Source organism: Anser brachyrhynchus (assembly GCF_964034855.1).
Source record: "Anser brachyrhynchus genome assembly, chromosome: 3".
NCBI classification, from domain to species: Eukaryota; Metazoa; Chordata; class Aves; order Anseriformes; family Anatidae; genus Anser; species Anser brachyrhynchus.
Window position 1 is genome coordinate 89,409,655 of NC_137696.1, and position 18,271 is coordinate 89,427,925.

The 18,271-nt window shown below is 39.4% G+C and overlaps 1 long non-coding RNA gene across 2 annotated transcripts; it reads right to left on the bottom strand.

The window, feature by feature from the left end:
• Positions 1–535: 535 nt before the first annotated feature.
• LOC308191740 lies at positions 536–18,185 on the bottom strand. Of its 2 annotated transcripts, XR_013948244.1 has the most exons (4): positions 16,711–18,185; positions 5,356–5,531; positions 4,599–4,770; positions 536–652 (listed from the first exon to the last, which is right to left on the bottom strand). It is a non-coding gene; the product is annotated as an uncharacterized lncRNA (long non-coding RNA). The 2 variants fall into 2 exon arrangements; XR_013948245.1 differs by lacking the exon at positions 536–652 and having other exon boundaries at positions 687–4,770; positions 16,711–18,182.
• Between the last annotated feature and the right edge of the window lie 86 nt (positions 18,186–18,271).

Here is an 18,271-nt window from a genome sequence, read left to right on the forward strand (position 1 = left end):
ACTGGAAGATGGCATAGGTGAGGGCATTTGCATCCAGGGAGAGGAAGGGAGAGCTGAACCCCGATCCCTCCTGGCTCTGAGAAGCAGAGCCCCAGTCTGCAAGGAATCGAGGCCAAAGCGTTCCTCTGGGCCCACTCGCTTCCCACCTGTGGGCAAGAAACACAGGGCAGGAAAACATGGCTGTGCAGGCCCATGTTTTCACAGCTGTGGGGTGCTGCAGTTTTCCCCCCATTTGCCCTGGTTTTCTGGGGATCAGTAACAAAAAATGGCATAGAAGAGGCTCATCAGGTTTGGGAACATAGGGGGTTTGATTCCCCACTGTCTTCTGCGTTGTGTTGCTGTCTGTGCTCTGGCAAGGTGAATGTAAAGGGCAGCCTGGCTGCCTGGTTAGGACTCGCCTCTCCTTAGTGACAAGCGTGACTGAAAAATCATATCTGTATGCAAGTATGCAAGATTAAAAAGCCTGGTGAATCAGTTCCCGACCTCTTTTCCTCTGTGAACATTGATCCTTTGCGACCTGTCTCTGGCCACTGTGAGATCTCTAAGCTCTTGAGGTGTGTAAGTTCCTTGTCTACTGAACTCTTTTGCTTTGCCTTCCCAGCCTTCTCCTGCTTTATCTCAACTCCTCGCATCGTAGGGGTTTCTACGCCTCCTGTGTTAGAAAAGGAATGTATATTTAGGAACTGGAAGGGGATGAGAGGGACCAGGCAGACACTTGTTTTTTCGCTCTTCGTTTGTATAGTGCATTCAGACAGCAAGGGAGGAAGATGATACTTTCCCTTCCCTCTAGCACCAGTGACTCCACCTGAAATACTGCATTCCATTCTGGCATCCTCGGACTAGAAAAAATGACAAGATAGGGTGAAGAAAGAAAGAAAAGAGCAGTAAAAGTGATTCAGAGGCTAGATGTATACTGAGTTATGTGGAAAGACTAAATTAACTTTAAAAAGCTTGCACAAGCAAAAGGCCATAGAAAATATCTCTGGAAGCAGAATGTAAAACTGAGTGAAGAAGGGAGTTGCTTATAGGTAGTTATTCAAGGTGGCCAGAGATGATGGGATAAAATGCAGAAAAGAAAACTGCATGCTTGGTATAAAATAAGGTTGCCTACATTATAGAGCTGTCTCCTAGCACACTGTGCTAGTGGTATTTTACCTTAATTAATTAAAGTACTTCAGAATTAATAATACAATCTCTGTGCTATACTCAGTTGAATAAACCAGTGAAGACATGACTGTAGTACATACCTGTTTTTCTGCCATGCTGGGAAAGAGTCTTAAAGACCACAACAGCAGGTGTGTGTAGGTAAGTCTTGATGTATGAAAGGCAAATCTGGGACTTTTCCTGACCACTTCTTACAGCTTTGGGAATCTCTTTCCCTTAGATCATGGTTGTCAACACTTAAAAATGTTGTGCAATTTCTCACAATTGCTTCAATCCAAGAACCTCTTACTTAGGTCCAATCTTTTTATCCCTTGGAAGTCTACCATCTGTCTTTAAGTCCGCTATGGTAAGAAATAGAAAGATTACGCAGTAACTGAATGTTTTGAGAGGAATGCATATCCTTAATTTTCCCTTTGTCTACTGCTGTGACGTGGCCAAGAATCACAATGTCCTCTGCAATTACATGTAGAGTCTATTACATGTCTATTCTGTCACTCTCTTTCTGATAAAATGAATATCAGGATCAAAATACATCATCTTTCTCTGTCCAAATTTGCCTGCTTAAAATACAGTAGTTATATGGATTTAATGCAATAATGAACCTGATGTGTGTCATCACCAGCTAGCCGTTGAAAGTTAATTTTACTGCACTTACTGAACAATTTTAATATCTTTTATGGGTATCACATGCATTTTACATTAGAAATTCAGTTATAATTATGAGCCTGATGTCATAAATGGTTTGAGGTCTGCCCCATTAGGTTTATTATTCATGAATATAAACTAGAAAAAAACCTTCAGTCCCAGATAAAGAGACAAAGTCTTGCTCTGGGTTTGAGCAAGAGTCCATTTAGTTCAGCATTTTGCCTTTTATGGTGGCCAGCACAGATTGCTGAAGAAAGACTGTAAATTCCATGCAAACGTGAACTCCTCAGTACTTCCCAGGCCAGAGCTTCTCTTTTAATCTGAAATTTCAAAACAAAATTGTGCATCCTTATGAAGCCAGGGATAGAAGAATGGGGGCTTGCTTAATCACAGTAATGATTTCTAAATAAAACAATTATTATTATTGAAGCCAGGAATGGAAGAATGGCGGTTTGCTTAATCGCATTAAAATAGATGTTGCTGAATGTCTTTGTTTACTACTGTGCAAATTAACTGAAACAAGGAGTCTTGGGGCCCCTCACAAAGGATGGTTCCTGCCCAAAACAGGGAACCTGTCTCAAAAACCAGCTGAAACCGACCCTGTGGTTTGGACAAGAGCCAAGGAGCAGCTGAGTCTGCACAAAGGCAGGAGGTCAACTAGTGGTGATGAAGAAGAGTTATCAGCCTTCATCCCCACGACCCCTGGCGACCACCACCAGAAGGCACTGCGCAAGTGCAGACAGGAAGAGTTTATGGAAATGACTTCTTGGAACTAATTTTAATATGAAGTGGGGATAGGTTATGCATATGTATAGACATACTGGGAAACTTCATGCATACGTAACTCTTTACTGCATATAACCAAGGCAAGTTGCCGCGTTGGGATGCGCATGACTTTGGGAGCTATCCCACATGTGCCCGGCGCCGAAATAAACCACATACCTACTTTATAACTCATTTGCTTTGAGTTGTAGGGTTCTTCCATGAATCACTTAATATTGTGGATGTTTAGAAAAAAGTAAATCAGTTAAAATTCTACAACATTTTTTTTTTCAGTTTCAAGCTCTGAAAGATTTTGATCTCAGGAGGGATCAAAAAGAATGAAAAAAAATGGAAGTGTAGCAGTGTATCTAATTAATTCAATTATAGTCTGTGGCCAAATAAAGGGAGAGACATGAAAATAACGGGCAAAATTATAATTTTTTTTTTTTAATTTTTAAACAGGAAGAGAAACAGAAAACATTAAAAAAAATATTTTTCATCTGTCTTTCCCTGCCATGTAACTAACATGACAAGAAAAACTATTTGAACATGTTTCTGGGAGATTTTTTAATTTTTTTTTTGACCATTTGTAGTTATGAAATTCTTCGTTCACCTGCATACATTTATTAACTAATATTTATTAATGAATTTAAAACTTCCAGCTCTTTAAATTCAACAGATGCCTTAATGCCAAGCCCATTCATTTTAGATTTTGATCTATACGTGGCTATCAATGCATTTCAGCACCACAGTGTATGCTTGATATTGTTGAGTAAACTCTTGGGAACACACACCATGTAAGTGCTGCAGATAAAGTTTCTATGTTGTTTCTTTGTTTTATTAGGACCTCCTTGTGCCATATTCACAGGGTAAATGTGCCCTAATGGGTAAAATGGCTTTCTGAAGCCTTTTCCCTTCTTTGGATGCAGATGACCTAAATGGAACTGTGGTATGGACATGGAACACATTGAAGAGTAGTATTAGGGTGAACCATGTATACCTACAATTTATTTCATGAGGATTGAGGAGAGCGGAATATAACTGAGACTGCTCTGACCGATATTTGGGACAGAACAGTCACAGTCTACAGTACAGACTAGGGCTATCATTCCCCACGTCCCTTTTCCTACTGTTCATACCCCAGAAAGGTAAAAGAACTGAAAAAACAGCTTCCATCTGCTTCTAATCTCAAGGCAACATGAGCATACATGGAGTTCCCATAACTGGGAGAAATCTGCTTCTACAAGATGTTTTTAAATGCTGAATGAAACTATTTTTTATGATGTGATGTTGAAAAAAATAAAATAATAATAATAAAAAAGATGCATCACTTAAAACACAGCAGAGTTGGCATTGTAACAAGTGCTGGCCTGGCTGAGCCTCCGAAGGTGGTGGTGTAGGCAATGTAGGAAAGACTTTCTTGCTCAGGCTTTTCTGCTTGGAGAGATTTATGGCACAAAATTAGATCCAAGCTGACAATAGTTGTTTCTTTTACAGCTAGGTAAAATTATTCTGAAGTTCAGGATGATGATATCAAGTAAATAAACATGACATTTTAAAATTAATGTGGTGCCAGGGAAAATGGCCAGGAAGCAGTTGTTAACAGGGCTAAATCATCTTTAGGTCATACTGAGAAAAAGATCCCACTGAAGTTTTCAGTGCTGGAAATGTTTTATTGCTTTTAATATAAATCTGCTGCTGATGGTTATTACCATAACTGGGGATTGATCACACTGGGTGGGGAGGTCTTGGGTTCATTTAAGCTGGGGTCAGGTATTAGGCTGCCAATGCTGTCTTGAATGGCAAACATTTTCAGAATTTGCTATTTACTGTGAAAAAGCCAGTTCTTAGTATTTGCAAAAATGCAGGGACATGGCTTGTTACATTTATATGTTCATATTCTAGTGAATAGAAACTGCATAATACTTTGGCATTATTGAGGCTACAAGTAAAACTTTTTTTTTCTTTTTTTTTCTTTTTTTTTTTTTGCCTACAATTCTACATTCACAGAAAAGCAGCCTGCTCACTTTTTCACACTTTCAGTATTTCATTTATTCCTTCCAGTCAATTCATCCTTTCCAACATGCTTAGGCAAACTGCAGACTCACGTATCTTCAAACAACTGCTGCAAGCCAGAACCAGATGAGGCAGAAGAAAAAGGACGAGGATGCATTCATTTGTTCTTCACTGTGTTTCCAACTGAAACTCAAAAAAAAAAAAGTATTAAAAAAAATATTCTATTGCTTCTACATAAGATAAAGGTAGCTTTTATATGCTATGACAGCTGAATCTCCAGTCAGCTGGTATTTTGTCCAGCATCCAGTATCAGAGTGAAAAATGCCTTCACTTTGCTAGTCTCACATTGCCAAGTCACAGTTCAGGCTCACAGGAGAACAAAGGCAAATTCAATAGCTGGAAAAATGCAGGAGAAAAAAGAGTGGCCTTGGACAAAATTTCATTTGACGCTGCTAGGAGCTCTGGTGTTGGCTAGACCTGCTTCAAAAGCCTGTATTCTTGTGCTGTTCCTTCAGGAAAGAATACATTTGTGTACCTCAAACCCAGTGGAGCCACCCAGTGGAAAACCAAGTACACGATGCCCACTGCCAGAGGCTGATCTTTGGGGCTGCGGTGAGAGCTCTAAGTATCTCAGTTGACCTGTTTTGAGCTAATTCAGGTATCTCTACCCTTACACTGAAAGGTACGGTAAAGATGGAGGCTGCTTCATTTATGTTTCTGACTTTTGTTTGATTAGCGTGGTTTCACTGCACCATAAGCTCTTCTTACCTGGCCGTGTGAGAAGCAGCACTTTGGGATCACTCTCTTCGTACTGCAGTTCCGTGAGTTCAAAATGGTCACCAGTCTTTGGGATCTCAATCGGTTGTTCCTGGTGGAAGGATTAATTGGGGATCAGAGCTTTGTGTGTCTTGAGTATCGCGCTTCCATCAAGTTCTGGCAGTTCTCTGAAATAAAAGACTGTATGAGTCCAGCCATTGGGTGGAAAGAGAGTGCTGAGTGCCTCTCAGCCTCCCACCAGGGTGTTCAGCTGTTCCTTCCATCCCTTCCCACACAGGGCCAGGCAAAGCCTCTGCTGACTCCTTTACTTGGGTACGTGCAGTGTCCTGGGAAAGTATTCCAGATCACAGCTTGACTTTAAGTGCCATCCTTTACCCCCACATAGAGGTGCTTTTAATCACTTTTATCTTATAGTCTGAACAAACAGCAGCATTTTCAGGGATGGGTACTCATAAAATCACACTCCCAGTGACAACGTGGTGCCGCCTTACCGGAGCACACACCACACTTTCATGAGTCAAGGATTTTAGTGCCTTGGTAAAGCAGTAACAGTTCCCCCAAAACAGGTGGGTCACTGAAGATTTTGTGCTTTGCCGTAACTCTCAGCATCTCATTAGTGGTCTCCTAAGTCTCTCTGGAAGACAAATAAACCCTGGCTGTGTGATGCCTGCTGATGGAACATTACCTACTTACACGTTTGTCTGGGATGGCATGTGATTACTTTTTAAAGGTGTCAACCAGCGTATAAAATGAGTCCGTGTAAGTAGAGAAGGAAAACGTATGTAGAAAATCTCTCAGGAAAAGTTTGAACTGGCATCTTAACCAAATGTGCATGAGACAGACAACACTGTGGAGTCACGAATGCCACAGGTAATGTGACACTGCAGATGTTTTTAATGGGAGCAGGAGCTCTGTAGAAATGTTTTCATCTAATTACACAATTGCTCACATTGCAGGCTCAGAATTAAATAGTTTTTCAATTCAGACTGGATGAAGTAATTCCCAGGTTTTATAGTTGCCACATTTACACTGGTGAAGATACGGAACATTGAAAGCTAGCACAATCATTTTATCTCCTTCTTTCTTCTCTTTCTTTCTTTCTTTCTTTCTTTCTTTCTTTCTTTCTTTCTTTCTTTCTTTCTTTCTTTCTTTCTTTCTTTCTTTCTTTCTTTCTCTTTCTTTCTCTCTCTCTCTTTCTTTCTTTCTCTCTCTCTCTCTTTCTCTCTTTCTCTCTTTCTTTTCCTTTTTTGCTTTCTCTAGAACATGTTGACTCTTCTCATTATTTCTTCCTCAGTTAAGGCCTTTTGTTTGCTTTCTTCTGGATAAATGATAATATTCTAATAAATAAGCCATCATAACATGAATTCAGATTCTGATTTTGTGTGAATATGAATTCACACAGAAAATAGAAAAACAAACAAACAAACAAACAAAACCCTCACCTTAGCGAATGTTAACCTTGTGGTTCCAGGAGTTTAATTTATTCATTGTAAGTAGATAAATTCTTGAGGCATGGCACTTTTTAAGACTTCTAACTATTTCTAGGTTACAGAGATACTTCCATCCCGATATTCACAGTCAGCACCTCTACAAAGCAGATTTATACTGGTTGCAGTTTCTTGATAATAGAATAGCACTACTTAAGAAATTAATATGCTACATATAATATTAAAATATCTCCCTTGGGGATAGGGAAAAAAATAGAACCAGCATTTTTTGTTGTTGCTTAAATTTTACTATCCAGCCTATAATGCAGAAAAAAAATATAAATTGGGTTACGTTACTAAATCTCATGCCTTACCTCGTCAAATGTGGTCTTCAAGAAGGTTTATTCATTGTTTAGGCAATGCCTTTAATCCTTTAACAGTGAAACATGAATGGGGAGAATGTATCCTGGACTTACTTTTTAATGACAGCTTCATATATGAGACAGAAAAAAAAAAAAGTGCTTGAATTATTTAATTTGAAAATAAAAATAATTTGTAGAAAGGAATACTGAGTGTGTGAGAAGGTCAGATGTTGAACTTCAGAAGGCAAGAGAGCTAGTCATGGCCAGGTAAATCTTAATCGTGTATAGTGCAGATCTTTAGCTGGATGGGGAAGAGAACTAGTTTTTAATTCAATTAATTGAAAACATAATATTACCTCAAAGTTTGGGGAAGATTTGAACAAATCATCTTTTCTGTGTTTGCATTATGTTTGCTAAAGACTGAAACTTTTTTTTTTTTTTAGGCAAAGATGTCAAGTGAATTTTGCGAGGAGAATTTTTATTTAAGTCCACTATTGACTTTCTACATCTCAGTGGTTGGCTTGTCTACCTGCAGTAATAAAACGTTTCTGGTTTGGGAAAACTAGCCTGTCTTATATTTACACATTCAGACTCATTTATATTTTTGGATTGGTACAAACCTTTCTCATGGATAAAGCCCTCCTCATTTTAAAGGAGAATGGGTCCACATACACCTCAATCCTATGTGGAAGAGAGGAGGTCTGTAATAGAAAGCCTTTGCAATATGGGTATCTTAGCCAGTAGCCTCAGGCACTTCACAGGTGCCTTTTTGCAGTAAACACTTTCTCACTGGCAGTGACATTTGCCTGCCTGAAACTGGTCTTGTTGTGAAACATGGAAATGTTGTTTTCCCATCTACAAGCTATGTTGGGCTGTTTCACGCACTGTCAAAGAGCCTTGGCAATCAGTGAAGTGATCTCATTCTGTAGTTTTTAAATCAACCAGAACTTTTCATTTTATTTAAAGTACATCTCTTACACTGTCTTCTTTTGTTTTCTATACTGTTTATTCCCTATTGACCTGCTACAGCTGCTTTCATTTCTGTTGCATGCCAGATTGCTTGGACTGTGTTTGTATTATGGGACCAACCACTTTTATAGGAATGGATTGCAATTTTTTTCCCTTTTTTTTTTTTTTCTGTAAGCATGTCAAATAAGATACCTTATTCACCTGTTTCTTACTGAAAATTTGATATCTTTGAATATTTTTCATTTTTGATGAGGTAGTTTTCATCGTTCATTTTTGCTAAAGTAGCATTTCTTCAATATGAGATACAGCTCCTGTTACAGTTCCGATGGACATAATTATGGAAAGGAAATAACTCTGCTAGGTCAGAATGGGTTTAAAATTACAGAAGTTGCTTGACTACATTTCAAACTGCCACATATGTTACATTTCAGTTCCTAGCTGTGTCCCATGAAGTGGGCTGCATGCCATTGGGCAGTATCTACACAGAGACAGAAAGATCAGACCTGTGCTGGCATTTGTATCAACTAGAATATTTCTACTTGCCTGTCACCCCACAAGAAAACCTTCCTGTAGGAAAAAAGGCAATGAATAAGAAAAGATTAAAGGTGCTGCTTTCAAAAACAAAACAAAACAAAACAAACAAAACAAAACAAAACAAAACAACAACAACAAGAAAAAAACATCTACCACACATTGTTCCTCTGCAAGGCAGTGATTTCAATGCAAGCAGAGTCAGGCTAATGCTGAACTCTTTTAAACCATCCCTGTCCCTTATGAGTTTCTCCCTTCCACTTCTGGACTTTCGTGGGAGCCTGACTAAACCTGTTCATCAGATAGTATTGCTTAGATCATACCGTTAGATCATACCATTTTATTACTGAAGTTTCTCATTTTCGGTATTTTGGTATTCTGAATGTGTCTACAACTCCTACAGCTCTCTGATACTCTCCATGCACTGACAAAGAAACTCATCAGCTGTTGAAAAGCTTCTGCGGCAATGTGGAGAGCATCCTGGAGATATCCAGTGTTTTCTTTAACTGACCATAAAGAGCAGCCTCTAGACAATATAAAAGATGCATTAAGTATTAATGTTTCATAGCAATCAATAGATATGTGAACACAGTTGAATCTTTTTTTTTTTTTTTTCTTAACTATCAGCACCACTTCTCCCAGGATGGCTTCAAAGCTTACATTTTGGAAAAGCTGACAGTTATAAGCTTGTGCAATTTTTTCTTTTCCTTTCATTTTCTATCTACATCCTTCATAAGGTGTATTAAAGTTTATGTGTTTATCTTGAAGACTTAAAATATTGATATATTTGGGGGGGGCAGGGGGAAAACAAGAAAGTATTTCGAGGTGAAAAAGCTTTAGCAGGGGCCATAGCTGTCACACATTGGTGGGTGACAGTACATTGAGCCAGTTCTGTTTGTTTGGTGGCTGCTGTAGCATTTGTGTATACGATTAGATTATAAGCTGTATATATGGACATCTGAAATACGTACAAACACTATAAATGAGTACTGCTGCATGAGTACTACACATACTGGTAAAAAAGACCAATTAGGCATGTGAGAGGGTCACAGACCTGAGCTTTTCCCAGCAGCTCAGCCTCACAAGAGGCTGTCTTGTCCCCTTCCTTTGCTCTCCTCCCTCCCCATGCAGACAGCATGGGCAGCTGGCAGCCCGGTTCCTTACTCAGAATCCTTTCAGTACTTCTCCTGCAGCTCGACAGAGGCACTGGGACTATTCTCTCTAGTGCTGAGAGAAGAAATTAGCTCCCTACCAGTTTTTCAGGTGCATGAGGCAGATGCCTAGTGTTTCTGCTATATTGGAATAGGCATTGCTGTGCTTGCTGTCCACAGATAAAGACTGATTAAATGCCATGTAAGCATGCTACAGAATGAATCACTGCTGCCTGCGAGAGTGACCTAGCACTCTGCTGAAGGAAAGGGGATCACGTTGGTTCATATGCTTTCAGGAAGAAAACTCTGGAAAACATTTTAATGGACTTTCATGAAATACTTACATCTTGGGATCTGTGAAAAGCAATCGTAAAAGAAGTGTCTGGGTTCACTACAGATTGCTTTTTTCTGCTTCCTTGAGTGATGGGAGAATAATAGTTTTGTTTATCTCCCGCTGTCCTAGTTGGCTGGCAATTCCTATTCTCCTTTTCTCTCTAGATTGTTTTTTCCTCCTGCAGGACAGATGGGATAAGAAGACCTAATTTTCTCCTACTTCATATCCTATGCAGCCACTTACAGGTGTGCGTGTAGTGTCACCTTCCCCAAATGGCAATGTTTTACAGAGGTATAAATTTTAAGGTACAAGCAGTACAAGCAATATAAAGAGCAAGACAGGAGGTAATCACGTCCCAGCGTGAGAGAGAAACTATGTTTAAGTCTTATACCATCTGGACATGACTTTTTGCGAGTGCTTATGAGTTTAAAATATCTGTAGGTGCTGAGGCATCTGAAGGTTCAGTGGCATATGCCATTTTCATGTGAGAAGCAGCTGAGTCCCAGATCAGAGATTTACTAGCTGCTAAAGGGAGACATTCCGTAAAGAGACTGGAGCAGACAGATTAACCTTCCTATTTTTCATAAGAAACAGCTTTTATAATTTCTGTTATTTTCCTCTCCTTCAGCCTGGCTTTTGCATAAAGCCACGCCAGCTTTGGTACCGGGAACACACGGTTGTGCAAGGATATTGTCTGCACTGGTAACACAGGGCTTTTTGTCAGGAGTTGAGAAAAACCTGGCTGTAATCTGCTCAGGCTGGAAAAGGCTGAGCACGAAGCTTTAAGTCACATAAAAGCAGGATGCAGAAAGAAAAGGACCCAGAGGAAGGCTTGTAACAGCAATGTCCTACAGAGTAACCAGTGAATCATCACACACTACGCGTTATCATTAAACCCCATCTATTTGGGCCTGCTTATTACAAAAATCTTGTATTGTGTCTCATCCCTTTCACAGCAGTGCAACACCAATCACCTGAATATTCCTTAATGTGACTCTGAGCTCCCAATACCACCTTTGAGTATCTTTTGCCCCAGCCTTTTCTTTTCAAGTGCTTTGGTGGAAGGACAGCATAATGCCACTTAGGCTAAAATATGCCTGCACTGGTAAGGACATAATAAAGGTTTTGTTGTGCTGCTGCATAGCTGAGCCAAGACATAAGACAATGCTGAGGTGAGGCATTGCTGAGAACTCTTCACTAAGGGAACCAAAAGGTGTACAAAAATAATTTCTCACAGGTCAGCTCATTAAGGATGTTACTGAAGTACAGGGGAAAACTGGCTCCCGAGTTACATTGCTCCTTTCCTAATATATATTTATTTTTTGGGGGAGGGAGGAGAGCTGAATCAAATTTGCTTAATGAGCTTCGACATGAAAAATGATCTTTATTTCTTCCTTCGTATTGTTTTCTACAAAAATAGAGCTGAGAGAGGAAGGCTACCTGGCAAACAAATAAGTATGACTATTAGGAGTGAAAAAAAAAAAGGAAAAATAACACTTCCCACTGCTTCTACTGTCCCTTCCTTGAGATAAAGCAAGTGTCAGGACCCAGCCGGGCCATGCAGTGGGAGCCGCAGGCGCTCCCTGGGAGCAGGGCAGGTCCCTGAGGTTTTCTTCTCCTGCCTCTCCATCCTGCCCTCTGCCCGAGATGCTCACTCCCGTGTCCGTGCTGCAGTTTGCTCTGTTGTGCTAAATTAGGTTTCTGAGGCTCTGGTGAAAACAAAATTTGGTCTACTTTGGGTTGAAAAGGAGAGTATTTTTGAAATATTCATCACTTCAGGATGCAGTGTAGGTCTTGTGATGTGGGTCTACAACATCTTCACTGACCTGAGCAAGTGCTTACTGGTTTGGTAAAAACTTAATTTGCTCTTGCATGTAATCTGCCCCCACAGGTTTATTCTGTTTAAAAAAAGGTTTTAAAAGGCAACAAGCTGATTAGACTGTTTTTCAAGAAGTAGCGGACACATGTTCTGGAAGCAATTGACTTCTGACCAAACTCTCAAGCAACAACAGTAAGGGAGGATGTATGCACAGATATATTTAAAAGTCTTAAAAAAATAAAAATAAAAAGACTTTTAAAATGAAGAATGAATGAATGCCTCTGCATTTTTAGCATCTTTTAAAATTTGAAATGCTACACCTTTTATTTCACTCTTCGAAGTTAACTTTCATTAAACTGCCACTTAGAGATTTTGAGCATAAGTCCTTTTATTTGCCTTATTAAAACAGCACTGTGCTTGCTCAGAATGGGATCAGAATTAAAGCACAGGGTGACTGTTTCCCTGTCTGCACTTCAGGTCAGGCTTCTGCTCTGCCAGCCCTCCCGAGGCTGTAAGCGATCCCGCTGCCTGCAGTGCACCTCATCAAGAGCTGAGTAATATTTAGCATGTGGATAGCTGTTCAGATAACCACTAGACCAAACAAACGTGGGAATGTGTTGACACATTTAGATTCAGAACTGCACATGACTAAGGGGCATTTGCAGTTTCCAAGGTCTAGAAACAGGATTGCAGATTTGCTTTAGTCCCCATCAGGTAGCTGGATGGAGTCCTACTCCATGCAATACCTGCAGGATAATGGGAAAATTCTTATTTTCTTCCCTGCTGGGAAAAGAAGGGAGAAGAACAGTCCAGTTTATGGGCTCCTTTCCTTTTCCCCTGGCTGCTGGTTATTAGCCTTCTGTCATATGAGAAGGAACGGGGGCTTCTCACCCAAGTGAGGAAGGCGCATCTTCCCAGACAAATGGACCTTGGCAAAAACTAGGGAAGAACTAACATTAAACAGAAATCTCACCTTCTCTCCCTGTTTTTGAATCTGTAATATTTGAATAGGTTGTGATTAGGTGAAGTGAATTCACTGGCTCTAAATGGTACCACAACTATTTAAAGTGGCTAAATAGAAAATGAACTCATTTACTTGCAGTAGTCTCAAAAGAATATTCCCTGGTTCTTGTTCAGGAAACTATCCCATATTCACTAGAAAATTGAGTTTCTTCAATTCTTGTTTTAAGAATAAGGCTTTCCAAAATTCTGCTAACAAATATATATATATGTATATATATATATATACATATATATATGTATATACATAATTTGGTTTTCCCGACTATGGAGAAGCAGGATGAAAGGAAAGCAAATGTGTCTCGACAGTGGCATCTAGTGGCCAAACACTGTACCAAACACAATGAACATTCAGTAGTATATGAAAATGAATTTTTCATTATGAAAAAAATACTCATAAATTTTCAGTAACCTTAAAGACTATAGCCACGGTTCTGTGGTGATAAAAAAGCACAGTGTATATTTATGCACTGTAAAGCAGTGGTTCATAAATACGCTGCTGCTTGGTTTTGTAGTTAGAATCCGCAGCAGAAAAATCAGACGTATCAAAATTGCTATAATCAATTTAAATCTATAACAAAAAATCAATAAAGCATTTCTTTTTAAAATGTATACATATATATTCTATATATTTCCTGATACATTGCCTGAAATATAAATGTACATATGCATGACCTTTTTAAAGTGGTCCTAGATGATAGCTGGGTAAGTCGGAATTACTTGAGAGGAAATATGAACCTTTTTAACACCTCCTTCTCTCCCCACCCCAATTTTGGCACAGCTTTATTTTAAAAACTGTAGAAAAAGAAACTCTACTCATGCCTTTTATAGTTTGCCTGCATCTTCATTTGTACTTCCGTCATACACTAAAGCAAAAGTGAATCTCAAATTGTAAGTAATGAAATGTTTATTATTTCATATACAGCCTTTCATTCACAGGTTTCAACACAATTTTGGACAAACAAAATCACATTCCACCCTATTTTGCACTGAGTCAATGGTCAGAAACTGTCTCATACAAGGGACAATTTAAAGCAGGTAAGTTAAATTCCTGTTTTGAGCAGTCCTAGCTGAGGAGCCTATTCTCTCTCTGATTTTGTATGGAGACAGACCGTGCTGGGAATGAGGAATTATGAACATGCACCCAGTATCTGACACAATACTCAGTGTGCCACTGGCACAGCTGAGATTAGCTCAAGACAAGTGCCTTAAGTCCTTGGACACTCAGTGAGCTCTGAGTACGAACAAAACAGCAGTGCTCTCAAGTTTTGTTGCAGAATTACTCTGCTAACTCTGAGCTGCTAACCAAATAATACCGTGGTATCATCTGTGTGCCAGACGAGTTTTTAGACTGTAGATGGCACTGCAAGGTAAGTGCAAAGGTGTGTCTACTGGCTGTGGGGATTTCATTCCCTGTGCATTCTCTGCAATGCTGTACAAAGGTGGGACTGCTTTCTTATTGAACACAGCTTGTATTGCTCGTGACTAACTATTCTTTCTGTGTCTCTGAACTAGCATAGTAACATAAAATATACCTTGGATATCAGAAATGCTGTCAGGGTCTAATTTGACACTCTGGAGATCTCACGCGTTAAAGAGGAGATGTCAGAGTATCTGACACGCCTTGGCCACATTGGAGTTCCCAGTCTTGCAAGGTGAAGAAAATGCTTTCCTGAAGCTTGTTGAGTGAAAGCTCCTTGATACTCCTTGCACCTTCATTTCCTACTTTACCTTCACAGGGAAGCTCTGAAGCAGACTGAGTAGACTTCAGGGAGTCTCCACACGTCACCATCCTCCTTTCCGTGCTATTTTATCCTCAGTTTTCACATTTTCTCAGACGCTATTGGTATATAGAATTCAGTAAACCTGTCTCTCTGATTTAATAGGGTTTCTTAAAGCAAAATGCACTTTTGTTTATGTATTTGGAGATCCCTTAGTGGTAATAAAAATAGCTTTTTTGAGTGTGTGGCTATCTGATAAATAGTTTATTTTTTGCATTGCAAAGCACAAGCTTTACCTGCTAAGGGGTGCTATAGTGAATCTTCCTCTGTTAGCTTTGTAATACAAATTTCCAAATATTTTATATTCTTCTGCTCTTTTCAAGTTCATGAAACAAAAAGATCGTTGGAAACTTATTTAGTATCAGCAGAAGATAAGCCTGGAGTTGATTTTTTTTTTTCCAGTGGAGAGTATTACTGCTGCCAATAAGAATTATTACTCAAGGCTCCAGAGGACACTGGTAATAATTAGGCCATCTGAGGCACATAAATAGAAATTTGAAGGCAGAAATCCATCACCAGACTCTTAGTGTAGCTGAAAAGGAAAGAGATTAATTATGTTCATTTCTGATATATAGTCTGAACTTTTGGATTACTGGCTGATAAAAGTAATTACTATCTTTTTTCAACATTCAGAATCAATTTCAATAATCTGTTATGAGATTGTTACAGAGATAGCACAAAGTGCAGAGTACATTTTTTCTTTACGATGACTTACACCTTCTCCCCTAATTCCTCCATTGACCTAAGCTTGGCGCAGCAGACAAGGCACAGAACTCAGTATTTCTGCAGACTGTTCTGGATGGATCGAAAGGATTCATGGATTGCCGGAAAGCTGCCTAATGGGATAATGTCTGCCCTATAGCCTAGGTTAATCTTCCCTTACCTTAAATGAGTATACACATTTGAAGCACAGTCAATCTATAGCTCCTTCAACAGTCAATGAACTGAGATGCATACTAACACAAAAAATACACTCTGGAGGCTAATTAAGACTCTCAAAACTGTTGTTCCTATGCAAATTATGGAGATGGGTAAGTATACTGTTTTTCTTTTTTAAGTGTTGCTCTTTCCATTTCTGAGGGATTTTTGGCTACAAATCTATTCTTACTATAAAAGGTAACAGCAATGGTCAGAGACACATTTTTTTCTATACAACAATTACATATTTATTTGTGATAATTCAGACCTTTCCACCATAGACTGGAAAAAAAAAAAAAAAAAGATGAACAGTTTCAAACTCTCAGACATGTACTACATGCTTCAAGAACCCAAAAATCTTGATATTGGATCATCCACTTAGGAAAGATTCTTCAGGGTTTTGATACAGTCTTTTCATCTCCACTGTTTGGAGATGAAGCCTTCTGAAAGACTTAAAACAGTATAATTTCCACAACTATGTTGTAATTTTCCATTGCTGAAAAACAAAAACAAAACTGACAAAAACAGTAATTTAAACAGAGGTTCAAGTTAGCCTTTTTTTGTTTTATTAAAAGTTATTTTATCGCCTCAACATATCTCTGCAAATCAAACTACATCATCCTGATACTGTGAATGACATTCATTAGTTGGCTGCTCTTGCAGAGGTGATGCAAGATAGAAGGAATTTCTACTGCTGGCCTTTGAGCTGAAGACAAGTAGAAAAGCCTCAACAATAAACAATAGGTAAAGTAGTTAATATCCTGCCTTTCTACCAAAATATTAAAACTCCTGCAGAGGAGATCAAACTTTTGCATTGAAACCCGTTGCTAAAAGACTGTTGGTTATTCTGCCAAGGTTTTGTCTGACCCAATGGACTACATCAGGTCCTATTCATGACTCATAATTATTTTCAAAGTTTTCTGTATCCCCCGTGGTTTTCTATTCTTTACAGTTGTATTTTGAGCTGTGTGAAAGAGTAAGCACCTAAAGGCACTCCAGCATGTTAGAAATTATTTTTCTCATATAGAACTTACCACTGTTGTCTTGGGCCTTGTTCTCTTTTAAGCCCCTTGATCTTTCCACTGTGCTGTTTACCTCTCCAAAGGATGCCTGCCCAAGCTATTCACTTGAATTTATTATTGTACAACAAAGCATTGTTTATGGCTGACTTCAGCTGTATTTGGACCTTCTTATCTCCCCAGATGGTCATTACTGTTTGTAGGCCAGCTGGCAGCATACTTGTAGCAAGGCCAACTCTGAGACATGTTCATGACTGAAGCAGAAAGAAGCTATCACTAGGAAAAAAATGCATAAATAAACTTCACACAGTATGCTGGTTTAGTTACAAAGAGGAATGACTGCTGGCAAACTGAACCTTTGTACAGTGAAATACAGAAGGCTGACTGCAAAGTTCACATTAACTGGGGCAGATGGCCTGAGTAAAAAATGCCTGTGATTCACCTACACACAACTTCTAGTCAATTTTCCCCAAATTAAACTGCTGCTGAAGAATACACTTTTTTTTTTTTTTCAACTTCAAATGTTTTGTGTTTAAAAAATAGCTAGGTTGTTTTAAACTCCTTAATGCTTTCACTACTCTGGTGATAAAATTGTAGCTTTAAATAAACAGAGAGAAATTCTGGCCATTGGCATAAACATTAATACAGCCTTTCCTTTCTATTTTGGAAAAAGTGGTATTTTTTTTTTCTATTTTACACTGGGTACTACTTGTTCTGGTTCCTAGCTTCCCACCCAACAATGCAAAATCCGAATCCTATTCCAGATTAAACTGTAATTTGCACCTCCTATTGCATCATCCAAAAAATATATTTAAAAAGTAGAACTGGAGTTTGCTTCAGACACCCACTAAGTGAACCATAGGTAATTACTTTGCAAGATTTATTTGTCAAATCCGTGTGCACTTAACGAGCTTGCTTACAAGACTGCCCTGTGGGTTGGTGTCAAAAGCCTCACAAAAATCAAGTTGTATCGTGTAAATTAGACCACTTGCAGTGCCATAGTGAGAAATTTCATTGGCTTGAGACAATCTGTCTCGATAAAGCCTTCTGGATGCTTTCTCTTACTTCTTTATTTCCTTGAGACCTGCAGATGGGTTACTTAATGATTTGTGCTTGAGACCTCCCAGAGGGGCGCTGCCCTGTCAGAAACTTTGCTCACAGCCAGGCAAGCTGCATCTCTTCACCTTTTGTTCCTTTGGGACAGCCTCAGATGTTGATAATAATTCTTCCGAGATGGTTTTAACATTTTTGTTAGGCAGGGGCCTGTGTCCTTTGCCTGTTTCATTCTACCAATTGATAGTGTTTCACGATATCGCAGCCACCACTTCTAGCTGCGTGGCCACAATTTTCCTTTTCCCATGAAAACTGACAGGAAAACCCCCTGAACCACCTCAAACGTTTTTCCTTCACTCGCTCCTTCCCAGCAGCCCTTTCCCGGACTCAGTACACGACGCGCTCGCTACACCCCCGGCCGCCATTTTGTTTTAACCCTTGCGCGCCCCCCCGTGGTAGCGCGGCCGCCATTTTGTTTTAACCCTTGCGCGCCTCACGGCGTCCCGCCACAGCCGCGACGCGC